We start from the raw sequence: 15,273 nt of genomic DNA, 5'->3' as shown, positions 1-15,273 counted from the left end.
GACCTAGATCAATATCTTTCTCTCTACACTATACCTGCCACTTTTTTTGTGATATCTTTCAAGTGGATGATCCATCTACTACCCTAGCTTCTGAGTGTCATGACCTCCCAATTCCAGGGTCCACTTTGTTCAGTTACCAGAACACACCTTAAACCTTGTCATCACAACAAACCACTGCGTCCTCAAAGTATCTTTAGTAAACATCTTGAGTTCAACTATCATCTCTTATACTTCCGGGCTCACACTATTAAATCAATATCATTATAATGATTCCATCCCATTTATATCAATAATAAGAAAAACTCATTACACCACTTTTACCATCGCTTTCTCTATCTGTAGGTCGCCTGCTGTTTTGAATTTTATGATTTTTCATTTGCAAAAAACCTTAACTTCTAAGGATAGTTCAACATTCTAAAATCAATCCACATTATATATATCAATAGTGCAAAAAATAAAGTAATACAATTAACACAGTAGATGGATAAAATGATTTGACAAAATTCAACATTCATTATATAAAAGATCTTTCAAAAAACTAGTGATAAAAAGAACTTCTTCAACTCAATAAAGGACATCAATCACACTTAATTTTGAAATATTGGAAGATTTTTCTTTAAAGATAGGGGTAAAAATAGTTGTCCTTTTCTCATTATTTTTATTTAACATTTTCTTTGAGATCCTTGTCCATGCAATACAGCAACAAAAATAAATACAGGGCATATAGATAGGAAATTAAAGAGCAAATCACCATATAGTCACAAAGGATTATATATAGAGAATGTCATTAAAATTTAGATTTTAATCTAAGTTTAGTTTATATATGGAGAATGTCATTAGAACTAAGAATGTCATTAAAACTTTAATGTCATTAAAACTTGAACAATCAAGTGAGGTTGGCAGAATTCACAGTTACAAGATATAAGTTCAATTTTTAAAAAATTATTTCTACATAATAGCAAGTAAATTTTAGAAATTAAAATACATAAAATAATGCCATTTACAATAGCATAATAATACTAAATGCTTAGGGTTTAACAAAATGTGTGTAGGACTTATACATTGAAAACTATAGAGTATTGCTTCAAAAATTAAAGGTGGCTTAATTAATGGTAATATCTAGATTGTTCATGAAACAATGGGCATGATATCTTTAATGTAAAATCTTCCCAAATTATTCTCTATAGATTCAACATGATACCACTCAGTTTTTCTTTAGAAAATTTTTGTGGATAATGACAAGCTGATCCTAAAATTTCAAAGGAAATATAAGCTTCAAATAACCAAAATAATTTAAAAATAAAAAGAACAAAGTTGAAAGACATATACTACCTGATTTAAAGACTTAACACAATATTATTTTATCAAGATAGCGTATAGTTGACACAAGGAATCCCATATAGATCAATGGAACAGAATAGTTATTTTTGAAATAGAAACACTCTAATATGTTCAACTAATTTTAACAAATTTGCTGATAATACTCACCAAACATTCATTATATAAAAATCTTTCTAGAAACTGGTAATAAACAGAAATTTCTTAACCAAAGTCTTTAAACCAAACTCAGCATGTAAGTTTGAGTACCTCACTGACTGCCCACAGTGAATCATGCCTCAGTGGGGCTCCTGGGGCATCTAGAGGCATCTAGACTCTGGTCAGGGTGAGCAATCTCAGGAACTCAGCACCCTGTCAGTGGGCCTTACCTTGGAACATATGTTCCCCAGTGTAACAGAGTTAGATTCATTTATAATTTCCCTATACATGGCACTTCTTCCCTTTTTATTTGAACCAATAATTAACACTATACTCATTAAATATATGTCCAAGAGACTTAAATCTTTGTTCTGATCATATGCTTAATCTCAGTAGCATTGCCACACATACAGTCTAGTTCATCAAATTTACCCAGGACAACTAACAAAAGGATGTTGATGAACAACACCCATCCTGAAAAACAGAGTATTTACATATGCAAGCAAGACAATTCCATCCATCTGCTCCATGAGATCTAAGCCCTCCTCTCAGTCAGAAACAGAGTGGACATCACCATCCTAAAATCCTCAGGATTGAGGAATGAACAAACATAATGGGGGGGGGTATGCAACGATAGACTAAATTAGACTTACTATTGTAACAATGGGGGATCGTGTAACATTGATATAAAGGCAATTGTCACCAGAGATTCTGAAGGGAGGGAGGGGGAAGAATAGGTATAACACGGGGCATTGTGGGGACATTGGAGTTGTTCTGTATGACATAACAATGATGGATACTGGCCATTATACATTTTCTCAGAACTTGTAAAAATTTGCAGTACAAAGTGTAAACTATAATGTAAACTACTGACCATGGTTAGTAGCAATGCTTCAATATGTGGTCATCGATTGTAACAAATGAACCACACTAACGAAAGATGTTAATGGGGAAAAGGGGGGATGGGGAGAGAGTGGGGTACATGAAAATCTCCTATATTTTTGATATATCATTTATAGATTCTAAAGCTTCTTTATTTACTTATATTTTATTAAAGTTAATAGATCACAAAGAATGTTACATTAAAAAACATAAAAGGTACCCATATAACCCACTCCCCACCCTCACCCCCATCATTTTTGTAAATTGTATTTTTTTAAGATATATATATCTCAAAAAATGTTACATTAAAAAACATAAGAGGTTCCCATATACCCGCACCTCTCCATCCCACTCCTTCCACACCAACAACCTTCCCCATCATTGTGGCACACTCATTGGACTCGGTGAACACATTTTGGAGCACTGCTGTACCACATGGATAATAGATTACCCTGTAGTTCACACTCTCCCCCAGTACATTCAGTAGGTTATGGCAGGATATATATAAAGTCCAGCATCTGATCTTGCAAAATCATTTAGAACAACTCAAAGTCCCAAAAATGCCCCCAAATTACGTCTCTTCTTCCCTCTCCCTGCCCTTAGCAACTACTGTGGCCACTTTCTCCACATCAGTGCTACAATTTCTTCTGTTACTAGTCACAATAGTTTTGTAGCAGAATATCAGTAAGTCCACTCTAATTTATATTTTATTCCTCCATTCTGTGGACCCTGGGATGGTGATGTCCATTTCACCTCTAGATCAAGAGGGGGCTTAGATTCCACATGGATGATGGATGCAATTCTTCTGTTTGCTGCTGTAGGTACTCTTGATTCCCTGGTTTGGTGGTTGACCATCTTCACCTCCCTGTTAGCTGACCTGGGTAAGTCCAACGAATCAGAGAGTAGGAGTTTCAATTCAGAGAATAAAGAACTTTTACAACTTGTCATAGTTTTACCTGAACTACTATCACAGTGTACAATGGCTTGGCTTAAGCAAGCATTTATTGGTTCTGAGACCAGAAGTCTAATATCAAAATATTGACAGTGTTTGCTTTCTGTGTGAAAAATGCAGTGTTGTGGTTCTGGTTTGAAGGTGATCTTTGGATTTTCTTTCTTCCCATCACATAGGTGCACCCTCTTTTTTCTTTTCTATATTGCATCGACTTCTGGCTTCTGGCTCCTTTCAGGTGGCTTTTCTGACTATGTCTGAATGTCGTCTGCTTATAAAGGACTCCAAAAATCCAGATTAAGACCTAACCTCACTCAGTTAGCCACTAATTAACAAAAAAATAACATCTTCAAAAGGTCTTGTTTACAGTGGGTTCATACCCCAGGAATGCAGATTACTATTATGATGTCTAAATTGGAGTGCTTACATCAATCTATCACACAACACAATAAAAATGAGACCAGGAACTGAATGTTTTTAATGAGCAAAGATTGGTATATAGAAGTTTCATGAAATATGATATCTGAAAAATATTCAGTGTCATTATTTGGGAAATGCAAATTAAAAGCCCAGTGAGATATCCCTTTATACTCACTAAAATGATGAAAATTTTTTAAAAACACTGAAAATGCCTATTATTGATGAGGATGTGGGGCAGCTAGACCTTTGATGCATTACTGGTGAGAACTCAAAATGGTACAACCACTTTGAAAAACAAGTTGGCTGCTTGATAGAAAGATGAGCATGTGGCTACCATTGCACCTAACAATCTTGCTTCTAGGTACTTATCGATGAAAAGTGAAAATATGGTTGCAGGAAGAATTGTAGCAGTTTTATATACAATGTACAAAAAGAACCTGCATGCCCATCAACAGTTGAGGGATGAACAAATTGTAGACTGTCCAAAAAAAGGAATATTACTCAGCAATAAAAATAAATGACCTACAGATACACAGAACAACATGAATGACTCACAAAACCCTTGTGCTAAGTGAAAGAAGGGAAGGAAGCAGACACAGAAGACTACATCTTGTCTGATTCCATTTGTGTGAAATTCTAAAAACATAAGAGTATACTAATAGAGAGGTTAATGGTTGCCAGGGGGCAGGGTTTGGGGATAAGTTTAAATTCAAAGGATACAAGTGAACATTTTTATGTGAAGTAACTGTTCTAAGATCCATCTTGATGGTATTTGCATGCCTGCATGCATTTCTCAAAACTCATCAAATCATACCTTTATATTCAGTGAATTTTATTTTATGTAAATTACCCTTCAATAAAATTGATTAAGTAGGTTTATAAAATGTATGCTAAGGAAACATATTTACACAGTATTGGTTATTATACTATCTTGTGTGATTATAGCCTTTTTGCTTATTTTAAACTCTTCCAGATTTGTCTGCATGTTTCCATATTACTTCAATTAAAAAAAAACTGGCAAACAACGACCAAATAATATTCTTTAAATAAAAGTGTTACATTATGCCCCAGGATATATTTTTCAGAATTTCCATATGTATAACAAACTATATGCTTAGAAAACAACCAGTAAAATATTGTAGTCATTAGAGTTACTAAAAGTGTGTATTTGATAAATGCCTATTGAATTTATTAAACACCCATATGCACATACTGCTTTCTAGGGATATCACCTTGGGAACAGACGTATGTTTGAGAGAATTGCATATGTTCTAGCACTTATTAAGCATGCTCTTCTTGGCATGTTTATTTTAATGATCACCAGAATATGACTAATGTCATTCTAATCCAGTCTTTGAATATGTTAAATATTTAAATATTAAGCATAATATATTCTCATTGCCATCTTTTGAAAAAGAAAGTAAACTCTAAAAAGAAATGCCTTTATATAATAAGATAACATGACAGTTCAATAGCTTTAACATTATGAAAATTTTACATATATTCATACACATTCATGCACATACATACATAAATATATTTTATATATAATATTTTCTAATAGCTTCATTTTTCCTGTTTTAGAAAATACATTGAATAGTCTGAAATTATCATTTTAATAGCTGTGTCATATTTCATCATATGGAGGCAACTTAATCCAACCATTGTCATGTTGTAGGTCATATATTCCAATGTAACTAATTTTGCAATAATCTTTTTTAGCACAGATATTTGCCTAAGATTTATTTTCCTTGTTGTCTCTTTGCTTTTGTTGTTCTTGTTGTTGTTTGTTTTTTATTTTAGGAGACACCAGGAACTGAACCTAGGACCTCCCATGTGTGAGGCAGGCGCTCAAATGCTTAAGACACATCTACACCCTGCTCATTTATTTTTGCTTATTGTTTGCTGTTTGCTTGTTGTCAGCATTGGTTTTTTTGTTCGTTGTCTGCTCCTTGATTTTTTTTTTTTTTTTTTTTTGGCTTGATGTCTGTTCATTGTTTCTCCTGTTTAGGAGACACCAGGAACTGAAGCCAGGACCTCCCATGTGGGAGGTGGCTACTCAACTGCTTGAGTCACATCCACTCCCCCTGCCCAAGTTTTTGATGTGGCATCTATAAACCTTTGACTCCTGCCCCACCTCCAGTCCATTGCTTCTCTGATGGTCCTTTAAGGAAGTGTGACTTTAAAAAATTACTTATTTCCTTCTCAAACTTCTAAGTGGGTAGATCAAGAGCCACTCATATCCATGATAATGCATATTAATTCAGCTATTTTCTAGGACCTCCAAATTAGCATTAGTCTCTCTTTCATTTATTTCATCAAACTGTTTTCAGCTGTTTAATTTTCCTAAATAAAAAATTCATCTAAATCAGTGGTTCTTAAACTAGGCTATACATTAGAATTCCTGAGGAATTTTTCAACTATCCAAATTCCTAGGCCCAAACACAAAGACTCTAACTTAATTGTTCTTGGACGAGCTCAAGGCACTGGTAGTTCTTAAAGTCCTTGAGAAGGTTCTGATCCTAATGGTACTGGATTTTGTCTATGTTCTTGGCTCTGCTGTAGAAATGAATTTCAAGAGCACGCCAGGTGAGTTAGGCCATAATTTATTCAGGTAGGGAAGGAAACGAAATGGGAGAAAATAACAGAGCAGGGGTCCCAGGTAGAGAGGAAGGGGGTGAAAAGTGATGAAGAGGCCTGATTTACAAGCTACAATTCCCAATTATAGATATAAATTCCTAGGTTTACTTGTGTGACCACATGGCAGAGGAAAAATGGCGAAAGTGGCGCACGAAGAGTAGGGAACATGTCCAGAGGCAGGAGGGCAGGGCAAGAGGGAGCTCAGCCTCATAGTTTGCTTTTAAATTATTATTTATTCCACCCCTTTGCTAATGGCAGGGGAGGGGATTCCAGCAGTTTGCTGTTTTGATTGATTGCCCCACCCATCAATCCCTTAGTGAGGACCAATGATAAAGTTTCTAGGGAATATCCAGGGCTTTCCCTTGCTCCCAGGAAGAAGTCTTTGTTCTGGATAGAAGAATCCTGGTGGTGGGGGTCCTCCAGCAGCCATCTTGGGGGGTTTCTGATGTCTACATGGACTCTCTGCCAGGGTTCAGATCCATCTATTAATTCCCTATCATACTAGCCTGCTTCACTAATACGTAGTCAGGGTTGAAAACCACTGCTCTAGATGATTCCCTAGACTGCAACTTGTCTAACTTCCCCAAACCACCCAAGCAATTCATTATTGTTTTGTTGTTGTTAATGTTTTGTCTGCAAACTCCATTTTATTCATAGTTTCACTTGTTTTTTGTTTCTTAATTCGTGCACAAATTTCTAGTACCTAAGGGCAATTCAACTAGTTTTCATTTCCATAATCCTGAGCCTTTGGTATAAGACAGTCTTCATGAAAACATATTGTAAGACAGGGAGAATATGCAGTAATAATCTCTTTGAAAACAATGGTTGCTGAGTTTCAAAACTGGTCCTGTTTGTTGTTGACCAACAGATTTTCTTCCTTTCTCTTCTGCATTCACAAATTCAATAACTAAAGAGTTTGCATTGGCTCTTAGAAGTAGTAATTTTCAATTTGTATTGTCACTACATAAACTCAATTTACATATTTCTGAGCTCCCATGGCAGGAGTATTTTAATAGGGAGAGTTGCCATAGACTATGTGTTCTGCCAATTCAGCAGAATAAATTTCCAGATCTCCTGCTTCCATCTGGACTCTCTCCCAGGATTTTAGTTCAAAATTGCATTTTCTTTGGGTTAAATCCTGCCATGCTTCAAAATTTGCAGCAGTGAACCTTCTTTAGTGAGTAATCAAAGCACAAATAGTCAACACAGGATCTAATCTCTTTTATGTCTTTATATCTGAAAAACATGAAGCAGCTCATTTAAAAAAGGGTATTTTAATCTATAAATAATGAGAAGAATTGAAATCAAATATATTTCTATATTTATAATCTATAAATAATGAGAAGAATTGAAATCAAATATATTTCAATGTGTGGGCACTGGAAGTAATAGCAATTTTTTTTTTTTTTACCATTTCCGTCTTTCTGTTTTGTGTTTATTGTGAAAGAAAGCACGACCTTTGAGGAAATGGTTAAGTGATATGTTAAATACGGCTTTTCCAGATTTGAAGTCTTGAGCAATTGGTGTCAGCTCCTTCAATATTCAAATCTAGCTGAAGGAACAGTTTAATGATGATGATTCTAAAGGTAAACTGGAAAGTTTTCTGGGATTACCAGCATCTTCAAGTTATACAGGGTAAAATTCAGACAAAATATTATGTGATTTTATTTTATATTAACTGGGCATTTAAAGGTATTTAAACTATATTTTATGAAATTATTTTCTCATATTATCTCATTGAATAAATTTTAAAAATTCCAAAGCTTTTAAAAAGAGTCAAAAGATAGGCAAGAATGCCAAACTGATTAGTATATGGCAGTATATGCCTTCTTCTTTCATTAAAATATTGGATAAGTTTGGATGCAGTGTCTAAGGAAATCAATGATGTATAAATTGCTTAATTTATGCATACTTCTCATTGAATTATTACCAAAAGCCAAATGCCAAACTTCAACACACACAATTGCACATTTACTGAAAGATGAAGTCTATGCCTTTTTATTATACTTTCCACTTCATGTAAAATTGATAATTTTAGTTCACATTACATTGCATTACTGCAACTTAAGAAATGAAAATAGCATATAGAGATATTCTCGTTCCTGTAAATGGAAAATAAAATAATCATATTAAGTTAACGTAATTGTAATATTTCACCACTACTAGAACTCTTTCCGACAAGTTGTACTGCACATTTATTTTTCAGTGTTTTTAAAATAATATTGCTAAAAGTGCATAAAAACATTAATTTGAATTGAGAAAAACAGTCAGACTTTATTGGACAAGAAATAACTATTTAGCTGTTTTTAATTGCTGGATCCCTGCTCAATTAACTTCTAAAGTTGGCTTTATTAGTTAGGCTCCTGATATAAAATCCTTTATCAAAAATATTTTATTGATAAATATATTTCAATTAATAATTTCATTTTCCAAACCCTTTCTGAATACCTTGAGTTTAACCTGTTGCCTTTAATTGAAAAATAAAAATGAGCAGGAATCATTCATGATAATTTGAAGTCATTTTCATTCTATTTTCCTTTTCATACTTCCCAGAAATTTTCTATGTGAAGCTCTAATAATTGGGTACAAGTCTCATGAATTGTATGTTTTTCTCTTTCTTTGCTTCCATGATCTTTCAGATCTTGATAATGATTTTTATAGATCACTAGATAACTTTTGGTAAATAACTTTAATGGAATTGAAAAACAAATGACATTGCTATAAGTCAGTTCTTTAATCTTCATGTACATATTTACTCAGATGTTACTCTTATACAAACAAAAATACAGGAGTAGAATTAATGCTTAATCTTCTCTCATTCTAGAAATAAGTTATTTTCATGTATCTTCAAATGTATGGCATAATTTTTAATAAATGCCTATTCACCTCACTAAGAAATACAATTACAAAAATATTTGTATTGTGCAATAATCTATCAAATTCTGTAATAAATATTTTATATATGTTGATTTTATTAATTATGTTGATTTTATTAATTATATGTTAACAATATTTGCAATGAATAAGCATTTACATTCTTTTTTAATATTCTCTTAAGGGGGAATGCAAGCAAAAAAATGTGGAAAGACTACTTTTCTAATTCACATTCATAAGGTATTAGCAAATAGAACTTATAATATCCTACTGTAAGTCAGAAGGCAAAAGCAGGTACTTTTCTCCTGGCTGTTTATGAGTGGTTATGAATTCCTCGTATGAATCCCAGTCATATACACACTTTGTGTCCACGTAAAAATCCTTAATGTTGGCCGTATAAAATAACTAGATACTACAGCATCATTTCTGCAACTCCTAGGCCATCCTTTTCTGAAATGTCTCAGAGGAATGTTGTAATGATTCGAAAGTCCCTTTTCCTATTTCCAGCACAATACAATACTTTTTGTGAATGTAGGTTTAAGCACTAAACCTCTTACCAAATTCTGATGGTTGCCATCTCACAGCAGCCTAAAGGCTCTAGAGGACTTGGCTGATCTGGTCAACCAGGTCAGAGCCTTGAATTGGAGCTCGGTCTGGGGCTGCAGGTGGAACAGAGTTCTCTATCAGCCAGTCTCCCCAATGCTGAAATTTTACTCTCACTAACCCTATCCTGTTTCTTTTTGATTTTCAGAGATGTTCCAGGAACTATTTTAATTGAAGCTGGGCCGGCTTTTATATTTTTGCTCTGAAGTGATTATTGTGGCTGTCCTGTTAAAATTCATTTTTCATTATAGGTTGACAATTTTCATCTGTTTCCTTAGATAACCATCAAGAAAAGGACTACAGAATGAACCAAGAAGGACACTTTAAAGACTCTTAAGTTGATGGACTGACACAATTTACTCTGGAGAACTGAAGCTACAAAGAAAGCCACAGGCAGATTCGGCTTCGTGGTTTTTGTGGAGCTTATGCTTGGCAAGATGTCAACACTGTCCTCATCTGATTGCATTTTGTGCTTCTAAAAAATAATGTCTGCACTTCCACTGTCCCAGGGGAATGAAGTAGCCTTGTGATTTGGCAAATCATTAGGATTCTGAACTATTTACAGAACTGTTGAATTAACCCCCTGTTCTTCATGCTTCATGTATCTAAATCTCAGAAAGCAGCTAGTACTGGGTGAAGAGATGGTGGCCACAGGGCGGGGAGGGGTTTGGAGGGGTGGATTATCTCAATTCTGAGCTAGCAGGATTAGAGCCAATTTCCTCAAGTGAAATGGCAGGATCCTCTGTGGACTTTACCAGCCAGTGACCCTGCTGAGCAGCAATATATCCTAAAAGAGACAAATATGCCAGCCACAAAGTGCTCTCTGACGCCTGCTGGAGCTGAGGATGGATGTTGACTTTACTATAGATAAGATCAGGATTGTGAAGCAATAAAGATACAACGTTTTACCCGTGACCATAATCATACTGTTTTGTTTCCAGTTGTGATTAAGTATGTTGATATTATACAGTGCATTCCTGCATTGGTAAAAGAAATAAATGAATAAAACCAGAAACATAATACTTATGCAACACTTGACCAAATTCTCTATGAAATTCTCTGTTAATCTCTTGTTGATCAAACAGTGAGTGTGGTACATTGAATTATGTATTCCAATTAAGACACAAATTTAGATATTCTTAATCCACATTCCTTGAGGAATGAACCCCATTGTAAACGGGGTCTCTTGCTGATGTTAATTTTAGTTAAGATGTGGCTCAACTGAAAGTCCATTGGTCTTTATCCAGATTCCCTGAAGTCTTATGAAGAGAAAGGGAACCTAGAGGAGACAGGAGAGGCTGTCTCCATGTCACATGAGGCAGAGAGGCAAGGAGCCTGGAGGATTGTGGCAAACCAGAACCAGAAGACTAGTCTTAAAGGAGAAAACATGGCCGTTCCAATGCCTTGATTTGGACGCCTGGCCTCAAAACCATGAGCCAACAAATTCCTATCATTAAAGACCAAAACAGTTTCTGGTATTTGTGATCACAGCTCAGGCAAACTAAGATGTGGGAAATATCTTTTTGGCTAGTGTTTGCAAATCTAAAGGGAAAGAAGTGGTCATTGGTAATTTGTTTAGTATGTATTAATTGCTGCTGAAATTCATCAGGCTTTCATAGTCATTGCAATTTTTGAGTAGTGTTCATATTTTTAATTGTTGATCTTTCAGAGATGTTTTCTAAGTCATTACATGATGCATAAGTATTCTTTTGTTAGTTGGTTCTCTATTTCACTAAGGTAGATAGGCCCTGAAGAGTAGTTCAATTCTTCCCCTGTTTTCTTATTTATTAATATCTTCTTTAAATTGTTAATTTGTAATTACTCTCACAATTCTTAATGATGATTTTTGTAGTACTTTTTAAAAAATCTAGGGCAAATTAAATATTTGATATTTTATTGTTTAGTGATAGTTAAGTCTGGATTTTTATTTGAACACTGTTTTTACGCTGTATTCAAAATGTTTTCATAGATAATATTTTATGATAGTTTTCAAACTATTCTGTAGTTTGGTTTTGAAATTCCTTTTGTCCTGAGTTGGTATGGATTTTTAATTGTTTCTTTAATTTCAAATAGTACATTTTTTATATTCATTGAAAAATTCTAGGTTTATTGAACTCTGATGTAAGAATATTGTATCAGAAAGAAGAAATTATAAATTTATAGCTAGAATGTATTTAATTAGAAAACATAAAATTTGTGAAAGTACTGCTAATAAAAAGGAAAATTGTACTTAAATGTTGCAGGCAGTCTATAATGTGCATTTACAAATCAGTAATAAATCTAAGTTCCATTTCTAGAGGGAAGAAAGGGCATGAGTGTATCTGAACTTAATATAGATAAAAGGAAAAAACACATATAAAGTAGAAGTAACTGAATCAACTCTATGAATTAAAATTTGTTCAACTCTACGCAGTTAAAATGAAAAACCAGCAGGGTATTTATGAAGCTATATTCATCTAAATAGACTCCAACTTAAACTGAAAATAGAAATATATTGCTATATAAGAAATACAAAATATTGTGAAAACATTGTTCTCCCCCAAAACAATGAGCCCAAACAGTTCCACAAAAAAATATTCTGCCAAACAAAATCTTTATGTACAGATGAGTACAATACTATTTAAGAACGCTGATAATATAATAAAAGAGAAAAGAAAAGGCCTTCAAATATTTTTATTAAAAATGAAAACGTTTGAAAAGTAGAAAAAATGAACAAAAGAAACCACAAATAATATTCCAAAAAACTTTAAACTCTTAGTAAAACAAAATAGTAAGGAAACACTGGATACATACTCATTAAATCAGGAATTTTTTTTAAGAAAGATTCATGCTGTTATTTAATTTTTCCTAATAGTTATGGCCACTATAACTAGAAAAGAGAACGATTTTTTTGAAACAAAAAAACTATACAAGATGGGTTAATAAAATTTGTTTTTGTAGATCAGATGCTTAAGCAATAAGAAAACCCAAGAAACTTGACTAGGCACTAGTACTAATGGTGACAGGCAGGCAGGGTTTGAGTGTTAAAGACTTGCAGGGAACAAATCAGCAATTATTATGATTTAATGGCTTAGTGCCTGAAAAAGATTCATCATAGCAACAGGATGAAAGTAAAAATATTCATAGCAACCAAAGTTTACATCATAACTGAGGGTTCAAAGAAGTCTTTCCTTTCTAAAGGAGGTAGTGATGCACATTCTCTCTCAAATCAAAAACTACTGACTTGTGCATGAAACAGCATAGAAACAATTCAACTCCACAAACATAAAACCATTGGAAACTTACAAATATTTAAATGTGGTTTGTTGGTCAAAAATAATAATAAAGCTTAGTTAATTAATTATAATGAAGCATTGGCATAATGTGATAAATTACACACTGGATTAATATAAATGAGAGGCATATATCAAATATATTTAAAAGAAAAATCAAATAGCAAAGCTACCCAGGTTCAAATTTTTGTAGTGTTTTCCTAAAAAATGATATAGCATCATAACATGGTATAAGATGAAATGACTTTACTGATACTCTTCTTCACCTTTTTGTTTCCATTTGAGAAAATTACAATCTACAACTCACAAAATTTACCCCCACAGAGAATTTCAGAATTATGGCTAGACCACCATTTTCAGCAGACTGTGGTCTCCTTGTAATATGTGGTGAAGACATAGTGGAATTGATTTAGTAAAAGCGTACTGATTATTTTCAAAATAAAATATTTGTTCACAATGAAGGACGTTTGCCTTTCTCTTTATTGTTAAACCCTTAAAATCTCCTTTAACTCAATTACCAGTATTTTTGAAATGAACAGTAAAAATATTCAAAACTCTATGTTTCTAATCTGAGAGTTTTTAGGCCATGAAAGAACATTATAATGCTTTTATCTTTATCAGATGTAATAAATTGTGAAGAAAATGCAGTTAACATTCTAATTGTCATTTCCAATGGAAATAATGACATGCTTTTTACCTGGTATTTTGATTCAAGCATCCCACTTATTGGTAAAAGGACACATCATTTTCTAAGTATTAATATTTTTCTTTGCAATTTGAAAAACAATAAGAGATTAAACGCAATAAAATTAGAGAAAAATCTCACAAATCAAACTAACTCATAAATAATCATATCTTTAAATAATCAGGAGTTTGAAGAAAAAACATCAGTTAGAGTAATCATATATGAAGCATTTCCATGTTTGTGGCAATTCTGAATTACTTAGAATTAACTCCTTCATTCACTTCACCTTCCAGGTAAAACTCTATAACTGTCTATACAGCGTCAGCAAAGGGTGAAAAAATGGACAATGCCCAGATCACACAGGGTTTGTAGACCATGGTTGAGCATTTCATTTACAGATGGGCTATAAGGATATCCAATTAAATTAAGCTTAAATCTTTAAGAAAAGTAACTCTTAACAGAGACTATTTTCACTTTGAATGGCAATGGAAAATAGCTATCCCTATTTATTTCTAATCTTTTCGTATCTGTCATAGCTTCTTTAGGAGTTTTATAGTTAATAAAAACATTTATCAACTATAGGTTAGAATTTCCTCATACTGTTTTACCTAAAGCTTATGTAAGAGTTCAGTATAGATAATGCATTATGGCATTGACAATGAATATTAACTTCTCATTTTATCAGGAATGGAAATGTATTTCCTTACTATGTCTGAACAAAATTCAGTGGTTAAGTGAACTGAGCCCAGTCTTTCCTTTGGAGAAGTGAGAAAAGAAATCATCTCCCCTGGCTCTATATTTATGTATGGTGTCCATTTGATCTATAAAAATAGCTGTTCAGATTTTTTGTTCATTTAGTTTACACATTGTGCAGTGATAGAGATCTAGGTTCAGTAATGGAAACTATATTAATGTATTGTAACTATCGAATGCTATGCTGAAAGAAGATTTTCTTTTCTGGTTTGAGAAATTAAGAAGGAAGATGCTATGGCTTTTACTTTCAGAAAAGAGGTAATCTATCTCCTCACTTTAATTCTCTCTCTGAGAAATAGAACAGCTGTCTTCATCACACTCACTGCATTTACACCTTCTCAACCTCAGGATGAGAAATAAAAATTCTTTAGAAACTTAAGAGCCATCTGTTGCCTTTCTAGGTTAGTAAAAATAAGAAAGTACCTGCAATTTTTAACATTCTGTTCATCTCAAATTGGCAGTTTTTCTCTGTTGCCTGCTTGCTTTTATATGATAAATTTTGTGTGTGTGTGATGGTGTACCATTCCCTGCCATGCAGTTGGGTGAGTTTCATCTTGACCACTGTTCAATTAACTTCTATATTAGTTCTCCATTCCATTAAGGTCTTAATTTCTGAATCACTTGCTCAGTTAGTTAGTCACCAGTATCCATTCATTAACAATATTTATTATGTAGTAGATGTTCTGCTGTGTACTTGGTATAAATAGTAAAAGAAAAAA

The sequence above is a fragment of the Dasypus novemcinctus genome, chromosome 4 (genome assembly GCF_030445035.2).
Source record: "Dasypus novemcinctus isolate mDasNov1 chromosome 4, mDasNov1.1.hap2, whole genome shotgun sequence".
In the NCBI taxonomy this organism is placed as follows: domain Eukaryota; kingdom Metazoa; phylum Chordata; class Mammalia; order Cingulata; family Dasypodidae; genus Dasypus; species Dasypus novemcinctus.
This window is presented reverse-complemented; position numbering follows the sequence as displayed.